This window comes from Caretta caretta, chromosome 6 (assembly GCF_965140235.1).
Source record: "Caretta caretta isolate rCarCar2 chromosome 6, rCarCar1.hap1, whole genome shotgun sequence".
Taxonomy (NCBI): Eukaryota; Metazoa; Chordata; order Testudines; family Cheloniidae; genus Caretta; species Caretta caretta.
In genome coordinates this window covers 42202505-42224130 of record NC_134211.1, presented here as the reverse complement: position 1 = coordinate 42224130, position 21626 = coordinate 42202505, and the positions used below count along the sequence as shown (strand labels likewise).

The 21626-nt window shown below is 42.0% G+C and overlaps 1 protein-coding gene across 1 annotated transcript in view; it reads left to right on the top strand.

The window, feature by feature from the left end:
- Positions 1-21626, top strand: part of METTL15 (methyltransferase 15, mitochondrial 12S rRNA N4-cytidine) — a 196583-nt gene that overhangs the window by 96051 nt on the left and 78906 nt on the right.

The following is a 21626-nucleotide window of genomic DNA, read 5'->3' as shown; positions in this document are numbered from 1 at the left end:
TTTCAGTATTATATTTCCTGCTGTACTTTGTGACTTGTGCAGCTGGCTTCAGAATGTAGTCATCAAGTAAACAAGGCCACAATCTTGCGTCACAGGATCTGCTAGCACAGACTCCTGTGCCCATGTATTACTCAGATTTTAATTTGTTAGGCAGAAAAGGACAGGAAATACAATAGTGCTCTGAAGAAATAATTAATAATTTCTTTGCTAATATTTCAAATGTTATATTCTTTGATTCTTTCTTCTTGTAAAGAGGTGACTTATTCAAATCTATGGCAAAAATGCTTTTAGATTAAATGTTGCAGTCTTTCAACTTCCTTTCCATTTGTTGCACATAACATTTATTGTGTTTTCCCATAGAAATTTAATTTAGTTTATATGTGCAATTCACATCTCACTTGTAACACAAACGTCTTTTTTTTTTTATTCTGAAATGCTTAATGTTCATCCTAAAGCTAACAAATTACAATAATTACATTAGTACAGGTGACTAGGATAGATTACATAGTTTATTTCTTGATATCATTTGGTGAAATCACATTCTGAAGCATGAACACTATCTCTGTTCACTCAGTTTTATGCCTGATATTTATGCTGCCCCATGTATCAGTACCACATTACTATTTGGAGTTCCAGAAGACCTATTTCCTTGTTTCATAGAACTTACAGGTATCTATTTGTGAACTCATCAGATGACATGGATAATTAAAATTATCTTCAAAAAGGAGTCAACTCTTTGAACTTGCCTCGGAAGCAGTGACTGACTTGGTATGTGAAAACAACCAGAATAGTGGAGAGGAAACAGGGATAGATAAAGAAGAAGAGGTGAGAGACAAGGGACAAGAAGCAGATGGGGGAGGAGAATTAGGAGCCAAGATGATTTACAGTTCATGGGAGATTCTGGAAAATATATTGGAAACTGAGAAGCCAAGTACACAACTGGAGAGCACAAAAGACAGAAGGAATTCTCAGAATCAGAGCCTGTTTGTCAAAATAGGTAGACCAGATGAAGTATATGGGGGCAGCAGAACATTATTTTGTGGGTAACTGTGGGCTGAGAGGGAGCAGACATATGCTGTGTTGCCTGGAGTAGTGGTAGTTTGGTGAAAGTAGATCAAAATATTAACCAGGCAGCTCACCAGTGGTTGTCGTCATACGTTTCAGTGGTGTGTGCTGATGTGGCATTGCTTCCTCTTCAACGATGGGCCAAAGTAAAGGGAAGAGAATGAGAACAAAATAACAAGGTAACTGCAGGCAATTTGGCCATGGTCAGCCAAACAGAGTGTGTATGCATACTTGCACATAAATGTGTGCAGCTGAGTAGGCACATTTCTAAAAACATTATTGTTTTGACTTGACCAGGATGTGGAAATTGTGTTGGTATAAAAAACAAATAAAACTGAAGTGCCTGGGAGCTTGTTCTGGAAAAACTGTTTTTTCAGGGAAAGGAAACTTCCTGCATTTTAGAAGACTTTACAGTATTTCAAAAGAGATTTTATGTACAGTCTCTGTATAACCTGTGTAATAGATTTATCTTTCTTCCAAAGAAGAGAGGAGAGACAGATCCTCCTTTACAGGAGAGGAGACAGGTGGCTTGGGCGTCTCTTCTTCATACATTCTCCACAACCGCAAAGATGCTTCTGCTTTACTGTTGAAAGGCTAGGGGCCTCAGAAATGACTCAGACAGCCATCAACACTCCTCTTGCTTCCGCTTCAGTTCCCCTAGCTGTTGAACCCTCACCTCGTAGCCCAAGATGACTTCTGGAAGTGCAGAACCCTCCAAGTCAGGCAGAGGAAGGAGCGTTTTTTCTCTGAGTCTAACAGAGAGAAGGATTAGATCTGCTTCTCCTTACTTTACTGCTGGTCATTATTACCCCAGGCTTGACCCTGCTCAGCAGCCATTATATCAAGGGGGAGGACAGTCCAGACATACAATCCATTAACAGCCTTCGTCTTGATATTACATTGGGATAGTGAGCAGTCCCAATGCCTCTGATTTTAATTGCCAGGACAGATCAGAGAACAGCAGATAGTGCAGTGTGACAGGGTCGAGCCAGATGGTTACAGGAGAGTAATAGAAGGCAGATATATTAGCCCCAAGCTAAGTAGGTCCCTTTTCCGTGGGTAAGGTAACAGGGAAGGTTCCAGAACAATCAGGAACCTTCTTGAGACAGTTAAGACAGACAGGCTGATTAGAACACCTGCAGCCAATCAAGAAGCTGCTAGAATCAATTAAGGCAGGCTAATCAGGGCAACCTGGGTTTTAAAAAGGAGCTCACTTCAGTTTGTGGTGTGCATGTGAGGAACTAGGAGCAAGAAGCACCAGCAGCTGAGAGTGAGAATGCGGACTGTTGGAGGACTGAGGTGTACAAGCATTATCAGACGCCAGGAGCAAGGTCCTATGGTGAGGATAAAGAAGGTGTTGGGAGGAGGCCGTGGGGAAGTAGCCCAGGGAGTTGTAGCTGTCGCACAGCTGTTCCAGGAGGCACTCTAGACAGCTGCATTCCACAGGGCCCTGGGCTGGAACCCGGAGTAGAGGGCGGGCCTGGGTTCCCCCAAATCCTCCCAACTCCTGGTCAGACACAGGAGGAGTCAACCTGGACTGTGGGTTCAGAAAAACAGCCAAGCTGAGGGCTGCTGTGAAGCTCCAAGGCGAGCAGATCCTCCAATAAGCTCAAGACCCACCAAGGTAGAGGAGGAACTTTGTCACAGCAGATTACAACAATCCTATATTAACACTGTAAATAGTTAATTAAATACAAAATAGCTACTTTAAAAATACTTAATTTAGGTTGCAAAGTCAAGTATTTGAGTTAGGAAATGCCAGATTTTGGGGTGTAATCTTAATTTTGCCTCCTTGTGAATCCATCCTAGCCACTGAAGGAGGTCCTATTGAATAATAGTATGTAGTAATGTAATCAAGACTATCATAATACATACACACAAGGGAGGTGAATTAGGGTTACTCAGGCAACCTTTATTCTGGCATTTCTTAACTTTTCAGTGCTTCAGTTTTCAACCCCAAACAACGTTCTTTTGATTCAGCTTTTTAAATGTAATTACTAGCTTTCTTTTAAAGGAAGATAGTTTGTGTGCAACACTCTGAATGAATCATCAGTAGTTTGAAAGCTGAACCTTCAGCACTGCAGCAGATGCTGCTACTGCTTGAGGTACAGGACTAATTAGATTAGCTGACATCAGGAGAAGGCTATTATCCCAAAGTGGAATGGATCTCTGGGTCCAAGTGTTGGGGTCCAATGAGTGTGGAGCTGGGAGAAGCCTGACCATTCTGACTCTCCACCCCTGGGAATTGGCATCCCTATCCTGTATGGTGATCCCAAAGTGGGAATTGGCCACCAGCACCACATGATGGGTCTTGGGGGTGGTTGAAGGAAGCCTGGCCTCTCTCTTCCCAACTTTGGGATTTCTGTCTCCATATGGAGTCCCCAGTGTGGTAGTAAGAACAGGACTGGAAAGTTATGGGAGGAAGTCCAGCAAGGGTTCTGTTCCCTTCCCTCCCCCAGTTGGTGTGGGTTTCCTGCCCCATGTGATGCCCATATGCTGAGTCCTGGAGAGAGCAGAGACTGGCTTTTCTCCCTCCCCTCACCACACAGGCAACAGCTACTTAAACAGCTCCCACATGTTCTCTGTATGTTCATGATGGCATTAGCTCAGTTTGATGCCATGTCTACTATATGGGCGCTGTGGTGGCACAGGTACGGCTCCATAGCTATGCCGGTATAACACGGTAGCATAGTCACAGACCACTGATGGAAACGACCTCCCTGACTCACAAGGGTGCCACTATAATAGCAAAACCTTTCCTGTTAAGTTTTCTTTACCATTTTGTATAGAAGTATCACAAAAGGAAATAAATAGACTCAGCTAGTCCAAATCTTAAATCCAGGAGATCAGGGCAGCATTCACAAAACAAAGCAGAAGACACCCACGCTGCTCTATAGATCGATAGTCCTGTGACTTAAAGTCCATTTTCCCCTAATGAACAGATATCCCACTCAGCTTGTTTTCTGGGGAGTTTGCTTTCCCAACTAGATGAAAAGATTTTAGAAGTGCCAGGTATTGTTCTATCCATAGAAACAGATACTGTATTTGTTTCCAAAGTGGCATTCTCTTTTCCCATCCCTTCTTCACTTTTGTTTACATAAGTCATTCTGATGTCTAATCACAGAATTACAGCTGATGTAATTTATGATGACAATGTGAAATGCAGAACGGCTTCCTCACTCCTCTTCATGTCAATAAAGCTATTCATATGGGTGCTGAAGTTGAGGCTCTCAACACTATAGACTCATGTCCATCAAAAGATTCTTTCTGAAGTAGCATACCTCACTTACTTGACTAGCTGAGACAGAATTAAATCACACACTTAAATAGTACAGAACATACAGATGCAGTCTTGTGTTTTTTGTTTTTTTTTTCTCCCTACATCTCCCATTTATACAGCATTGGAATGAACTGATGGGTCATTTCTCCAGAGAGATAAGAAATTTATCTATCTTGTACAGTAGTTTATGTTCATAATTCAGATTGCCATCTTTAAGTAGGAAAACTGTTTCCTTATGGCATACACAGCTTTTAATCTCACTAGCTTTGGGGTATCAATTCTGCTTCACAGTTGTAAATGAATGAGCATTTTTTGGTGTATGCATAAATTAAAATACATTTTGACTGGACTGTTCTTCAAGTGCTTGATCATATACATTCCACGTTAGGTGTGTGTGTGTGCCGCGTGCACTGTTGCCAGAGATTTTCCCTCGGTATCCATTCGGCTGGCTTTAGTGCCCTCTGGAGCCATGCGCTTATGTGCCAGTATAAGAGGCACCACCGGTCCTCACCCTCTCAGTTCCTTCTTACCACTCATGACGGTTGCTGGAATAACTCTTCTTACCCTGGCAAGGCTTCTTCCTAGTGATTTTTGGACTCCTCCTTAATTCATCGTTATCATAGTTTAGTGTATATAGTTTTTACTGGTAGAGTTAGTGTATATAGTTAATTCTTATCATCGAGGGACGACTTTACCCTAGGGGCCGGGCATGCTCCAGTCCCCAGGCTTCAAGCCTTGTGCTTCTTGTGGCAAACCTATGCCCGTGAGTGACCTGCAGTCTCACTGCTTGAAGTGCTTGGGGGAAACCCATGTGAGGGACAAGTGCCAGATCTCTTGGGACTTCAGACCGCACAATAAAAAGGACAAAAATATCAGACTGAATGCTTTTCTTCATGGAAGCCACCCTCAGATCAGTCTTCAACTACGTATCTCCAACCAGCAGGCTTTGCTAGGGAGATACGATTTTAATCTGTGGGACTCCCTGACTAAATTCAAAAACTCCATTCCACACTGCCTCTTACGATCCCTCTTCAAGGACCCTTCTCACGAGCAACTCCTCATTCAAGAGATCGAGAGCCTCCTGTGCCTGTGGGCGGTAGAGGTGGTCCCTCGGGACATGAAAGGAAAAAGGTTCTATTCCCGCTACTTCCTTATCCCGAAGGCAAAAGGAGACCTCAGACCCATCCTGGACCTGCGTTGCCTCAAAAAGTTGAAGTTTCACATGGTCTCCCTGGCTTCCGGCAGGCAGAATAGAAATGCCATCATTTTTGTTCACTGCATGCACGTAGCCCAGGATCCCTCTCCAATGCCTATCATGATAGCTCGGGTGTAACTCAAGCTGCTTGGTCACATGGCTGCTTGTACTTATATGGTTCAGCACACAAGGCAGTGCCTCAAGCTCCTCCAGATGTGGCTAGCATCAGTATACCACTTGGACTTGTGCTCATGGTCCCTCCCTTGGTCCTCGCCTCCCTGGACTGGTGGAAAGACCTGAGATCAGTGATGATGGGGGGTGCCCCTTGCTATCTCTCTGATGTGTCAGACTTCGGGTGGGGAACCCACCTCAACAATCTCAGGACTCAGGGCCTCTGGTCCCAAGATGAATTCTCCCTGCATATAAACATCAGGGAGCTCAGGGTCGTAGGCTTAGCATGCCAAGAGTTCCTCCCCCAGATCTCAGACAACATGGTGTAGGCCCTGACAGACAATATTGCAGCTATGTTTTACATCAACAAGCGGGGAGGGGCTCAATCTTCGGCCTTTTGACAAGAAGCCATCCATCTGAGGTACTTCTGCATGAAGCATTCCATTAATCTCAAAGTGTCACATCTCCCAGAAGCCTGGAATGTACTGGCAGACCACCTCAGCAGATCCTTTTCCTCTCACCACGAGTGGTCCCTTCACCAGATTCATCTTCCAAAGATGGGGTCCTCCCCAGGTGGACCTGTTCACCACCAGGCAGAACAGGAAATGCCATCAGTTTTGTTCACTGCACGCACCCTCTCCAATGCCTTCCTGCTCTCATGGACAGACCACCCACTTTACAACTTTCCTCCAACCCTCTTGGTTCACAAGTACACCTAAAAATCAAATGGGACAATGCAAAAATTATTCTGATAGTGCTGGCGTGGCCATGCCAGAATTGGTTCGATATGCTCCTGGATCTCTCAGTGGCAGCTGCATTCTTGATCCTACTCCATCCAGACCTGATTTCACAAGATCACGGATGGTAACTTCACCCAAACCTCGCCTTCCTGTATTTAACTGCAAGGATGCTACATACCTGAACCCTGAAAAACAAGTTTGCTTGGAACAGGTTCGGCAGATTTTGCTAAGTAGTAGAAAGCCTTTCACCAGAGCTACCTACTTGGCCAAGTGGAATTGTTTCTCTTGTTAAGCTTCTGAATGTGCTCTCTCTCCATCTTGATCTTCTCTCCAGTCTATCTTGGACCATTAAAGTGCATTTGGCAGCCATCTCAGCCTTCCACCCTCCAGTGAACAACAAGTCAGTGTTCTCCCAAGAGATAACAGTTCAGTTTCTCAAGGGGCTGGAGAGACTCTATGTCCATGAGCTGACTCCCACATGGAACTTAAACCTGATTCTGTTGAAGCTCAAGGTTCCCTCCTTCAAGCCATTAGCATCATGCTCCCTGACATTTCTCTCCTGAAAGGTCACCTTCCTGGTGGTGATTATCTTGGCCAGAAGGGTCTCTGAGAGCAAGGCCCTTATGTCAGAGCCACCCTACAAAGTGTGCTTCCAAGGACAAGGTCCAACTGCGCCCCCATCCAGCCTTCCTGCCAAAGGTGGTGTCACAGTTCTATAACAACTAGGTCATTTTCTTCCCAGTCATCTTCCTGAACCGTCTCAAGAATTCCAAGGAATGATGGCTTCACTCGTTACACATTAGGCGGGCCCTTGCCTTTTATATATGCAACTCTTTGTAGCAATAGCAGAAAGGATGAGAGTGGTTCCTGTGTCAACCCAAAAGATCTCATCCTGGATAACCACATGTATTCAAGCTTGCTACGAGCACGTGAATGTCCTGCCTTTGGCTATCTTAATCGATCATTGCAATCTGAAGAGCCACAGGTTTGCCACCCCTGGTCTAGATAATGCTTAGTCCTGCCTTGAGTGCAGGGGACTAGACTAGATGACCTCTCTAGTTCCCTTCCCTTCCAGTTCTATGATTCTATGATGGTGTGAATTTGTTTCAAGTAAGCAGGAAGTTAGGTTGAAAGTGTCAAGTATTTATTTAAGACTCAAGAGACGGGTTCTTCATGAACAGAATTCTTTTACTTCTGGCACTGGCCAGGACATTGCCTAGCTGTAGATGATCCAATAGGCCTTTTTCATCCTGCCTAGTTGCATTTGCAGTAGTCAGTCCTAATTCTGTGGTCCTTAAGTGTTATTTAAAGTTGATTGCTATAGAATATTGTTTTTATTTGTTCTCATTTGACTATTTTAATAACCTTAGTAAAATCATATTTTAACTGTGGTTATTTTTCGTGATTAATTTTTGCCCACACTCTAGAATCATGAATACTCAGCTATGAGACCATTATTGCTCAAACTGCAGAAATATGCCCAATGGTACAGTAAGAAAAGATAAGTAAAGCTAATTCATGGTATTTTTCTATAGTCAGCAATTATAAGTGTAGTCTTCCTCATGCTGGGGCAAAAGACAGCTGGAGCTGTAAATCACCAAGTAAGAACATTATATTCACAAAATAAAGAAAAAATAAATTTGTTCTTTGCATTATAAATATGTCTTTTAGCACCTTGGTAATGATTTAGTAAGAAATAAAAGTAAGCAGTGTACAGTTCCCACTTCAGTTCTTGCATACATTTAGCTCCTTTTCTGTTTCAAGATTAGTCAAGATTCTTCCCTTCCCCCCACCCCTGAAAAAAATGTACTGATGCTTGAATAAGGAAAAAATGGGTCAGATCCTGTTAGATATTCAGTGTGTGGGTGGGAATCCTTTGACATGCTTTCTGGGGAAGCCTCTAACTTGGCAATTGCTGCTGAGATTCCAGAAGAACAAGATAAAATTCTGTCAGCAGCAATATATATTACAAATAAATCCTTTTACGCCCACTGAAGGAAAGAGGCTAGAAAGGTGCCTGAAATCTAGCAATTAACCAGTATTATTGCATGCTTTTAAGGATGAGAAACCTACGCAGAGCTTACGCACGGGAGACAATGTGTTCTTTATATTACACTACTCCGTATAAGAAATCATGCCCCAGAAGTAAGAATAAGTAAGAATAAGTAAAAGCAGTAATATAAAATTCCATACTTAAATGAACTATAATACATATTTTTATTGGCAATCTAAAGTGTTTGTGTGGTGGCGGTGGTTGTGGGTTTTAGTTTCAATGTGAAATTAAATTTATATGATTGGATAAAACTCTAAATTCAGTAGCTTTGAATTTCCGGGGAAAATTTAGAATACAGATTATAGTTCCGTAGAGGGAAACCAAAACAGTGTTTGTAAATTACAGTAAATGCATTTTAGTTAAACTTTTACCTATATGTTTGTGATTTTTATCTGTTCAGTGTTTTGTTTTTGATGCTTTACTTTGTCGGTTTGTTACTTTTGATTATAGGATGAAGGGTGATATATTTGTACTCTACAGGCATGACATATTGAAAGTAATCACGTTTATATGTATTATATACTACTGCTGTTACATTTAGCTCTAATCCTTTCTAAAGTAAAAGTTATCTGTGCAAGCTAACTGGCTGTCTTCTTAATAAAGAAAGGATAGATAAATTGATGGGAAAGTGCCATTAAGGTCTCTCAAGGTCACCTTCAAATGTCACTAAATTAAAGGCTAGTAGTGTTATTCTACTGTTCATTTTTTATCTTTCCCTAAAGGTTAAGTTGGGCTTCTTGGGTGCTACTCCCTCCTCTCTTGTCATTCTAAATTCCAGCTGTCTATCCTCCATCATGTATAGAGTATTGCTGCCTGCCTTCAGACATAAAATATCACCCCCTCCTTTAATACTTTCTCTGGTTCTCTATTCAACTCAGTTCAAAATTCCCCTAATTAATAAAATGCCGTGTTGGCTTTTTAGAAGTAGAACCTACTTCTAACAGACTTTACTTGCCTGTCCTCCCTTTCTACTCTCTGTGCACCCTTTATAGCCGGCCTTCCTCTGTCCCTTCTCAAAATTTCACCACTATTTGAGTAACAGCCTCCTCCATTGCAGCCGTACTGTATATGTTTCATCCATCCTACAACCCCTTTTAAATCTCATCTTAACCTATGCTCAGCTATGCTTCTTAATTTCTCTTTCCCTTCACTTACTGACTTCATGATTTCATGCTTTAATTCACTGTGCAGTTTTTGAAAAAGTGTGTGCTAGATACTGGCCACTGTCCTAATATTTTATTCTGTAAAGAGTTTGGGAATACAATTTATATTCAAGATGATTTATTAAAAAAAAAAAAAGTTATGCTGCACTGACATAATCCGTAACAGTGATCTGTGGCCCTGAGCATGCTGGAAGCACAACAAACCTGACATCCTCTGCCAGCCGTTATTAGCCAAGCTATATTTCTCCAAAAAACAAAGGAAAGCAATTACTAAAAGGCCAAGTGGACTTCCCCTTCCTGTGCCTGCCTTCCATCCTGCAGCAAGAGAAGGACCTCCTTACCTGTCTCTGGTGGCCAATATATTCTGTAATAAGGGGAGAAAGAGGCAGGACAGTCACCTACAGTGATATAAACCCTCAGACAGCAAAGTGAATTCTCCTGTGTCCTTCATTTAGGCCATTGGCCAGCAGCGTTTGAATCCTCTGTCTTGTCCCATTAAGGCTTTTCCAAAACCCACCCCAAGGAATCTTCTGGCACACGCTACTCAGAAGGATTTTCTATTCTAAAATGTGCCCTGTTGAACAGCTCCTATGATGGTGAACCAACCCATATATTAAATGGCAGAAAAAACTGTTAGTGCAAAGTTAAGGTTGCCTGTCGATAGCCCGTGCCCTTCCACTATGTTGAGTTCAGCAAAACTCAAACGTGTGAAAACCAGGATTACGGTAAACATCCACGAGCCTTAACTCCCATCCTCCCTCCGGAGTTATCAGTAGCTGTTTGGAATTACCTGAATGAACTCCAACTACATGTAGTGTGTTAGGTGTAGCTGTACTGAATGGTGGAGGAATAAGTTGGAGCAGCTTGGATGAGCTGTGATTGTGATCTCAGGAGCTCTGGTTCTGAGTCCCCCCCCATGTGTGTTATCAAAGGAAGGAGACATATATGCAGCTTGATGTTCCAGTCCACATCATTTCAATGCACAATTGTGTAGGTTATGTCAGTAGCAGGGCACTGGAGTCTTCTTGCCATGGGTATTGTCAGCAGTGAGGTGAGATGTGAGAGTGGTCTGTGGATTTTATGATGAGTAGGGGAAGTATAGGTTTAACTGTGTTCAAGTGTGAAAGGGCTGTAAAAGGGTATAAAATGGGTGTTTAAATTTTACCAGTGTGGTATTCTGTCAGGTGAGCAAGCTCAGTGTTTGAGCATAGCCGCTAGCACCTGTCTATTCCAGTGAAAGGAAAAGTGGGAGTGTGTGTTGTGGGCATACTGGGGCATCGCTCAAAAAGGTAGAGATAAGGTTGTGTGGGCTTTTACCTTCACTGCTTTACAAGTTTGAGTTTTGCTAAATTTGATGTTCTAGAAGGGCATGAGCTATCACTGGGTAACCTTAAAGCTGTGTTAATGAAGATTTTTTAATTTAATTTCCTGCTGTTCTAAACAGAAATAAAAATGTTTTTTAGTAGGAGTTAAGGGTCATGTAGGCAGTTGTAGTTTGCACCTACGTTTACGGGTGATATGCTACTGTGGCTAGGTAATAATCAGAATACCTGGCTTTTGTATAGTGCTTTTCAGCAGTAGATCTCAAAGCACTTTACATCATTATCCCCATTTTACACATGGTAAACTGAGGCACGGAGAGGTGAAATGACTTGCCCCAGACCAAGCAGGCTCGTGGCAGAGCTAGGAATAGTCCCAGTCCAGTGTTTTTTCCATTGTGTGTTTTCAACACATGGTTGCTGTGTTGATTCCTCAGTTTTCCTCCTCCCCCCCCCCCCATACATTTTGTTATAGTGGAATGGGGATAATGTTCGTATTTTGAAATATTTGTTATGTATATTTGCTAACAGGGCTGGTAAAAGAAATCTCATCCATGCTCTAGGTTCCAAAATCTTGACCGTTTTATTACTTGGTTGTTCCAGTAACTTCAGATGTTCAAGAGGAGACTGGTGTATCTCCCTCCTTGTCCACCTTCTGCCCCACTGATAACGGCAGCATGTAGCTCCCCCCCCCCACAACATTTCCAGCTGCCCCTCCCCTTCCCAGTCCATTAAGCCATTAGTTGGCACTCTAGAAGCCATTAACATTTAAGAAGTTGCTTCTTGCTGTTTCCTGCTCTATGCTACTACATGCACACATCACTGGCTTGCTGGAAGATTGCACACTACCTTGTTTATGTAACCTGAGCTGCACATTGAACTCAGTCCCATTAGCCACCTCTGGCTGGGACTCCTGCCCTGCTTCAGCCAGCTTCCCCCAACCATCCCTCAAGTCTACCCACTCAGTCCTTCCTCCAGTCTGAACCCCTCCCCCAGGAGCAGCAGGTTTGTATACTTCTTGGTGGTGCCCAGAACAGGTCCAAGTCCCACACCCCCACACCTGCTTTGTAAGCCAATATATATTTTTCAAATAATGTAAATGTGAGGGCTCTGGGGTGGGGGATGAGGGGCTTGGGCAGAGGGTTGGGGTGAGGGCTGTAGGGTGGGACCAGTGATGAAGGGTTCATGGTGCAGGAGGGGGCTCAGGGCTGGGGCAGAGGGTTGAGGGGCACGAGGGCTCTGGCTAGAGATGCAGACTCTGGGGTGGGGCAGGGCCAGGCTGGGGATGAGGAGTTTGGGGTGCAGGCAGGTTGCCCCCAGCTGGGGCCAGAAAGGAGAACTCCCCCCAGCCCTCCCCCTGCTGGCATCAGTGAGCTCCGGAGCAGGGGAGGAGCCCCCTTCTCCCCTCCCCCCCAGGAGCACACTCACCTCGCACCACTGTCACTGCATGTGCTCCTAGGGCCCCCTCAGGTCCAGGAAGCCCCCTTGCCTCCTCTGTGGTGGGTGTGGGCTGCCATCATGTGTGTGCCTCCTCCCCTTCTGCTCCCCCTCATTGTAGCCTCACAGGGGTGGGGAATGGTGTGGGGGAGGAGCAGTGACTATGTGGGGGCCCTGTGCTGGTGGACGGTCCCAGCAGAAAAGGGAAGTGTCCATCCAATCGAGGCGGAAGGGCAGTGGCAAGGTCAGCCTGCCCTGGCACTAGTGGTTGAGGGACACAGGGACCCTTCAGCGGCAGTTGATTCCTGGAGCTGGCAGAGTGGAGCGTAGTGCAGAGCTGCAGGGGCAGCTGCCTGCTGTCCAGGGTGCAGGCAGGTACACTTGGGGGAGGTGTGCGTGGGCAGCAGGCAGGGCCAGGGGAGAGACCAGGCCCTGCACGTTGGTGGAGCCAGGCCCCCAGCCCCCGAATAATTCTGGAGCATGGGCACCATAGGCCCATACAACTCGCAGCTCCTGCCCTCCCCCCATGTCAGCCCAGTGCCCCTACCTCACACCGGGGTGATCTGTATCTAGTTTCTGGAGTTTATATGTTTAAATTTGTGTTATCTTCAGCCCCTTTACCCCAGACCCTAACTCACTCAAGGGGCCAGGGAGAGGGGCTCAGACCCCTGCAGAAGGGTAGGGCTACCCTACATTCCAGCACACATGGAAGGGAAGAATTCAAGGCTGACAGGCTAACTTCACCCCTAAACTCCCAATTTCTGCTGCTACCCCTTGTTTGCCAACCCCTGCATCTTATCTGCCCCCACTTTGTACCCATCCCTCTTACCTAAACCCTCTAACCCCCCTAACATCCATTCCCTCAGTGCGATCCCAGCTCCTCTCAACCTTATTCCCTTCAACCCCAACATGGCCCTTCACTTCCTATTTTTCTTACAGAAATACTTTGATTATGTTTTCCCATAATTAACATCCCCACCTCCCTCAGCAGAGACAGATGTTAGCAATATGCCTCCGAACCTTTTCCAGATTTTTGCCCAAGGTGGGAGTCAAACTGAGACTAACTGGCTCGGTCAGATTCAAAAGACTACTGCTTATCCCCTTGAGATATTCTGATGGTGAGAAACACTTCACTTTGAAGACTAACAGTCTTGTCAAGTCCTTTTTTCTGTGCATGCTTAGCATAATCTGTTAGGCGTGAGAATAAGCACATGCTTGTGACGAGCCTAACCAGAGAGGCAAAATATTTTTCAAATACTGTTTTAATTTGCTTTCCACTAAAGGGCTGTTGGGAGCCATGCACTCTGTTGGGGTAACCTTCAAGCATTGGTGACTCTGATATGAGCCCTAGTTTGATCTGTGTGAGCAAAAATGGTCACCAGAATTTGTCAACTTTAAGAAAAAGCTGGTTTTGTGTGTGGGGGAAGGGGGGTGCTGTATCACCGGGACCTTTTTGTTCAAATGGCCTCAAATTTGAATCACTATCAAACACCGCCCCCACCATAAATTTCAAGGTAGTTTGAGTAACCGTCTAGATTTTAGAGCACTTAGAACAGCCAGACTTTAAACAGAAAGCTGGTCTTAACCTTAACTATAGCGAAGTTGTCTCTCTGCTATAATACATAGTGTAAAATGCTTTGGAGACCCATTTGAGGAAAGACAAAAACATAAATGTTAGATCATTGTAATTAACTGTAATCTTAACATTAAAGTATATCATAGTGGCACTGTTTCATCTACACTCAAATTCATTGACACCATAGTACAGAGGAAACTTAACATAGCAAATTAATTATTAAATGAAGGTGGCGGATTACCTTCTTGTTTTATTTATGGTATTTGAAGAGGAGAGAAAAAATTCAATTTTTGCTAGCAATTTTGTTGTAGAATCTTTATTCTGACCTGAAAAAATTTCCCCCTCCCAAGAAGCATATAATACAGTGCTCATCCTCTAAAGAAATTATTACAATTTACATTACATGCAGGTGTTTAGTAATTGTATGTGCACTTATATCAACCCTTTCTTCCATAACTAACCATACTAAACTTCTCAGCTGTTCCTTGTTGGTTTTTTTCTGAGTCACTCTTAATTAGTCAAGTTTGACCATTAAGAACCTACCAGTAGGAAGGAAGTACAATATAGTTGTGAAAGCTTTCTTACATGCATATATAAATGGTAGTACATTTCTGCTAGAGAAATGTCAAATTCAAGCTTGGTGTTTTCCCCTAGGGAATTAGATCAGCAGATTGGGAGTCAAAGGAGATCCAACATGGATATCATTGTAGGATCGGGGCCCTAATGTGTGATTTTGCTCAAAGTCCAAAGAGTTAATACTTCACTTCCCTTTTATAGGTCATTGGCAACTAAGCAGGGCAACATCTGCGTTGGCTTTTAAAGAACATCAGCAGTTCTTTTGGGTACTCTAGAAATCAAGATGGATATTGGCGTTTTCATTAAAGGGAGTAAGTAGATTTACTCTACATTGTGTGTCAGTTAAAATTGTAGATAAAACCACAAAAAACAAGAAAATGAAAAGCCAAGCCATCTAACACGTCTCTCTCTTCCTCCACCCAGAGGCATTCCTCACCACTTGAACTGCTATAACCAGAAAATGCACCATGAGCTAACATTGCAAGTAAATGCCTAGAGGGATTTTCAAAAGCACCAGAGCATATTAGATACCTAATTCCCATTGATTAGGTGCATTGAAAATCCCAGAAGGTGCCTGTCTGCAATTTAAGGTGCCTAAATACCTTTGAAAATCTGGCCCCACAACTTTAACTGTGTCTCAGTATGGATGCCAGCCTCTCAGCCTGTTCTTTGTCTAAAATCTGCCATTCTGATGCAATACAGACATGGAACTAATAGGTCCTCTAGCTGGGAATAACCAAAGATAGCGGACTAAAGGCATAGCTGGAGGACTGATGGACTCTTTAGCCTGAAGCCACAGAACGTTGACAGCCACAGTCAGGAGAACAAGGGAGCCAAGCAAGCTGGGGGTCTGTCAAAATTGCTCTAGTTCACTGGGTTGCATATCACAAAAAAACCCAGTGTTGTAGTGCTCTTAAATGTATTATGTTTTTCAAGTGTTGCATTAGAACAGAAATGGCTAACATAAAACCTGTTATCCATTGGCTACACATGGCACAAAAGTTTAACGATGTCGAAAAATGCCTGTTTTTCTTTGCTAAGGAATTTTAAAAATTATTACCAGAAACAGACCCTAACTCTCATTGATACAGGTTTTTTTGGACTTTCTATGGCCCACCGTTGATAAACAAAAGAAGCCTAAAAAATCATGTCTCACAAAATCAGTTTTCTTAAAGGTTTCATTAAAATTATTTATAACTATTAAAACTAAATCAATGAACAGATTTACTTGAAAATCTTCAGAAAATTAGTCTTTATTCCTAGATTATGTGCTGTAAATCTGGGGATATTATGCTTTTTTCCTGGTCTAAACAAAAACTGAATCCAGCTTTAATTAGAGATACCCCCGCCTGAAGTGCAACAACCTGTGGAATAGAAACACAGCAATTGTTTAATAGAGTACACCAACACTATATTTATTCATAATACTAATATTTACTGAGAATCAACAGGGTTATTGGTGCAGCACAGACAGAGGAAGATACCGTCCTTACCCCAGAGATTTTGTAATTTAAATGAAATGTAGAAAATAAGAGTACAGAGTAAAGGCAAAGTGAGAGGCACATTTGAAGATCTAGTCTTTGAGAAGTGCAGTATTTTCTCTCTCTGTCTCTCTTTTGGGGGGATTAGTGATGAGTTCCACAAAACAGGTAGAGATTTGAAAAAGGAAAGGGTTAGTGACTGACACACACAGACAGTATTACAGTACAAGAACTGAAAAGGACTTTGTCCGAGTGAATCTGCAGGTTAATTTACATAGGCAGTATCTATCTAGGACACTGTGATGAATACTCCAGGTTTTATGAAAATTATGTTTATTCATGGGTGCTTTCCAACCATTGATGTAAGGTACATAAATTTTCACTCTAAGCTTTCTGCTGTAATATCCTTTATAGTGGTTCCTCTTCTGAGTTATCAACACTTCAGTGAACACCAGTGTTCCCTCCCAGTCTCACCTTCTCAGAACTCTTGTCATTGGTCAGAATTGGCTAGCCAGGGTCTCATAATCTTCCACTCATATCACTATGTAAAAGTGATCAGCAAACAGCATATTCCAAGATGGATCTCTTCATATATTCTCACTTATCACATCTATGACAACTGCAAACAAAAAATGGCTCAATGCTGACCATGATGCAGTCCACCATTTACTGAGAATTCTCTGCTGTAGCCTCATTTGGGTTTGACTGTGCTAGTTACTCCATTATACATATCCTTCTGGAACCCCACTCTGTTGCAAACTCCACCAAACTAATTTTCTTGGTATAAGATCATACAACTTCTCCAAGTCCACAAAAACCATGCCCAGTTACTATCTCTTTTCCCTAACCCTCTCCATGAAGATTTGTAAAGCAAATATGGCATCAGTTGTACTCCTTATCTGGCATAAATCCACATTTATCTTTCCAAATGTCAACTTGTTCCACGCATGTGCTTTTTCAATAATCTTCTCCCATACTTTCATAGCATGGGACGTCAGCTTAATTAGGCAATAATTAGCACGTTGTAATATCTCCTTTATATTTAAAAATGGACACCACAAAGCTTTTACGCCATCGATCTGGCATTTTCTCTTTTGTAAGAATATGATTGAATAGATTTGTACAGTACATGACACCTTCCTCATCCAGTGACTTCAGCATATTTTTTTCTGGCCAAGTGCTTTCTCCTTTTTCATTTTCCTATGTGCCTCTTTCTCCTATATGCAGTCTATCTAGCCCCAGTTTGGCTTACATGTTCTTAGTGCCTCCTTTTGGTTCTCCTCATTCATCACTGTTTCAAAATAATCAGTCTAGATTTTGTTGGTTGATTCTCCATTCTTTTGCAATGTACCACATTCTTTGCTAATATTAGCAAACTCATTCACCTCTCTCGTCATTTTCTCTCTTGCCTTAGCAAGTTAGTAGATTGTCTTTTGTCCAGCATAACCTCCTAGAAATTATATAGCTCGTCATAGGCCAGATGTTTAGCTGCCACAATCCTCCTTTTGCCTCCTTTTTTCCTTCCATGTATGTCATTATGGAAGGTGGGAGATTGAATATTGAGGTTAGCACCAGAAGTGCAAGAACAGAAGAGACACTTGGAAGCATTAACAACTGATGAGAAGGGACAGCAATATGAAGACTAAATTCCAACTCTTAAGAACTTACATTTGGTTTGGTTAAATTATGCTGTGAAACAGACATTCAAACAATAATAAGGAAACTACAGTCCTTCAAATTACAGAGTTATAGAAGTATTCTGAAAATCACGGATAGACGTGCATAATACTCAAACACTAATCAGAGATCTTATGAAAAGAAATATTTGATTTGTGGGGCACATTTTAAAAGATTCAGTGGGCGATGCATGTTTATGGGCACTGGAAGAAAAAGTTGATGGCAGAAGATGAGGCAGGAAAAGAAGAGCTTGAATGGACAATATGGTATCCTGGTTGGATCAAAAGTATTATTCATCTACAAAGAGATTGTACAGAATGGGCTACCATGATTGCAAACCTTCAGTAATGGAGATGCCACATAAGATGATATGTCATCTTATAACTTCTCAAGTCACTGGCCTGCCATTTTTTAAAGGTTATCATTTTCTTTTCACCAGATTGTTTAGGTTGAGGGTTCTATCACCAATTCTCCTTTCTCGCACTGAAATCATCACTCCTAGGACTTCATGTGCCATTTCCAGCAACACTGGATAGTTATTTCTTCCCAGCACAGTTCAACACTCAGTCCAACTTTCTGGTAACCTCTATCATTTCATATCATATCAACCTCTATCATATCATATCAGGTTTCTGGTAACCTCTGCATGATTTCATCCAGAATAACTCCAGGCCCATTTCAGGAGGTTGAACTCCCTGAATAGTAGATTTTATAACCCTCCATTAGCATCTTAGCTTTACAACCTTTCCATTTACTCTTTTGTACATATGCCACATTTACCCTTCTACTTAAGGCCTCACATAGCTCCAAGCTTCTTCCAGTTAGCATTCCTATATTCAAACTTACATATCTCAGGTTATCCCACTTACCCATTGGCTTCTTTAACTTCAGCAGATCTTGTCCAGTTACAATAGTCAGGCAAGTGTACATCACTTGTGGGGAACACCCATGTCCCCTGAGATAAACTTGACATGGATATCAGTTCACATGAGCTTACATATTTGATGAGCTTTACATAGTGGCTGTCCAAGCCTGACATCCTAGGTTTGAAATCAGAGTTTCTCTTCTCCTAGGTGAGCTGCTTACCAAGACTACTGAATCCCACCTGCCCCCGTAAGACTTATTTTAAGGCAGTCTTTATTCACCTTATTCACCATCCAGGGATTCACCTACTGGGAATTGGTCGCTCTTTCACAGGAGGTACTTGGTAGATACTTATATGACTTCATAATTGAAACATCTGCGTTCTTCACAGTCTTTAATGTATTTATCCTTGAAACCCTCCTGTGATGTAGGGAAGAGCTATTATCCCCTTTTTACAGATGAGGACTGAGGCACAGAGAGATTGTGACTGTAGGCACGTTACTTACAGGAAGTTTGTGGTGAAGAATTGTCACAGGAAGTCTGGCACATTCAGGTCTTGTACCTAATCACTGGACCGTCCTTCCTCACTGAGTTATATATACTGTAGCCTTAAAGGATCTTAAGTTTGATGCAGTAGTAGATGGGGAGCCAGTGGAGATACTCAAGGAGGTAAGTTACTTGATTATTCTGTGCAGGGAAAATGAGTTTAGTAACTGTTTTGTATGGACTGAAGCAGATTTAATATCTGTTTGGGAAGCCAGAGAGGAGCTTATTGCATAATCTTATCATGGTGGGATATTGAGGCTGATAGATAAAATATAAAATCAACAGCTCACATCTCCATCAGCACATATCCCATAGCACCATGTCATACCACTGTTTTAATACTAACTGAGAGGGAAAATGCTACCCACTTGAATCGCCAAAATCACCTCCAGCAGAACTCCTCTTTTCTCCTGGATTTATTACTGCCCTGGCCTGACCTTGCTTTATCTTATGAGATCTGATTAACTCATACGTTATGTGCCATGGCTTCAGACCATTTGCAACATTAGTGGTGGAGTTTGTTTCATGGAAGTTTTAAAGAGAATTCCTCACTTGTACTGGTCAAGTCTCTAAGATCTAATGAAAAATAAGGTGTCTCTTAAGAATGCTGTAGCTCTAGAAGATTTGAAAATTGGTCTGTGTTTACTGAGGCACCACATGCTGTACAGTTCTGTTGAAATTGTAGCTGAGGCCATAATACAGGAATATATATGTTTGGGGAATAAGTAAATGCCATCCAGGCTATCAAGACTCATTCTATTTACTGTATTCTGTTCACCTTTCATAACCTATTTTTGGTTTTTGAATGACACTCTTGTGTTTTTTGTCTTAGCAATATTGCCTGATAGGCTATTTCAGTCATTGAAAAAGTGCTTTCTGACATCTGTCCTAAATTTCTTTTCTTTCATTTTCATTCATGACATCTGTTGTACCAATGCCAATTTTAGGATTGTCTCCAGTCAGATGAGTCACTGATTTGGGAATACACAACTTACTGCCATCTTGATCTCTTGAAAATCTTGAGAGAAGTAGCATTCTTGCATTATTTCACAGAGGAATCTCACAGGAACAATATTCTCTGCCAAGATTTCAGGTGTGAGTGTCTTCTGTAGGCTAGACGAGAACAACAAAAGTTTTGATTTGGTTTGATTAATCTGAAGCAATGAAAGAATATATTTCTTTCCTTCATTAGGGATATTCTGTATCCACAAGTTAGACAAAGTGCTTAAGGCTGTATCTGTTGTATCCCATATACTAGGCTAAAAAGAGTGACTTGGATTGACTTTTATTAATCATTTACATTTAAATCTGAAAGAGAAATAGCCGTACAAATGAAATACACACTTCAGCTTCTTTAGTCTCTCACTGTAAGCCTGGTTTTCAGACCTTGCATTATTCTTGTAGCTCTTTTCTGAAACTTTATCTGTTTGTCAACATCCCTTTAGAAGTGTGGACATCAGAACTGGACACATTCTTGCAATAATGGTCTCACTAATGCCAACTACAATTGTACTATCACCTCCTAACTTCTATGCAACACTCCCCTTTATACATATCCAAGGATCACATTAGCTCTTTTTGCCACTGAAATGCACTTGGGAGCTCATGTTCAGGACTTTTTATTCCCTGACCATGACTCCTATATCCCTGTCAAATTCATTGCTTTCCAAAATGAAGTCCCCCATCCTGTGTGACCTGCATTCTTTGTTCCTACCTGTATGAAATTGCATTGGGCTATAAATAATATCAAAGAAGGCTATTCAGCAGCTGACTAGGAATATTTTCCACACCTTTGAGGAAATAATATATGGTATTTCCCATATAAGGTGTTAATTTTTTGAATGCTTATACTGTTTATAATTTACCATTAACACTTTAAACACCATTAGTAACCCATGTTATTAAATGTTGTCCGACAAACAATTAAAGTAACCAAACAGGCCACACTACAGCGTTTTCACATTGTTATAAGCAAAGTTGATTGGAAACACCAGAGGAACATACAGCTTGGCAATATCAGGAAAAGGAGCTTTTTTAACTTAAGTGAAGGTGCCCTGATTCTTCTAGTTGATCAACATATTGACATGAGTGTGGCCCTGTAGTGGCTCAGGGGTCTACTCACATGGATCAGTGTGCAGGAGCAGGACTTTCGTTACTATCATGGACATTCTAGGCTCCAATTATGGATTATATTGTGAGGCAGAACATTTGTTTAAATACAAGCAAGGTGGAGGAATAAATGTGGAATCAGGAGAAGTGAAACAAAAAACCCCCAGTATTTTGGTAGAATTTGTCATAGGATTAATACCTAGATTTTCAGTTTACCATTTTGTCATACTGCTCATTTCTGATACTAAACCTGCTATGGCACAAGATATGCAGTGAGATTATGTCTAAATTACTGGAAAGTGAAGCCATTAGACATATACCAGAATTGAAAAAGTTTTTGATGTAAGTTTGCCCGAGCAAATTTAAAGTTTTTT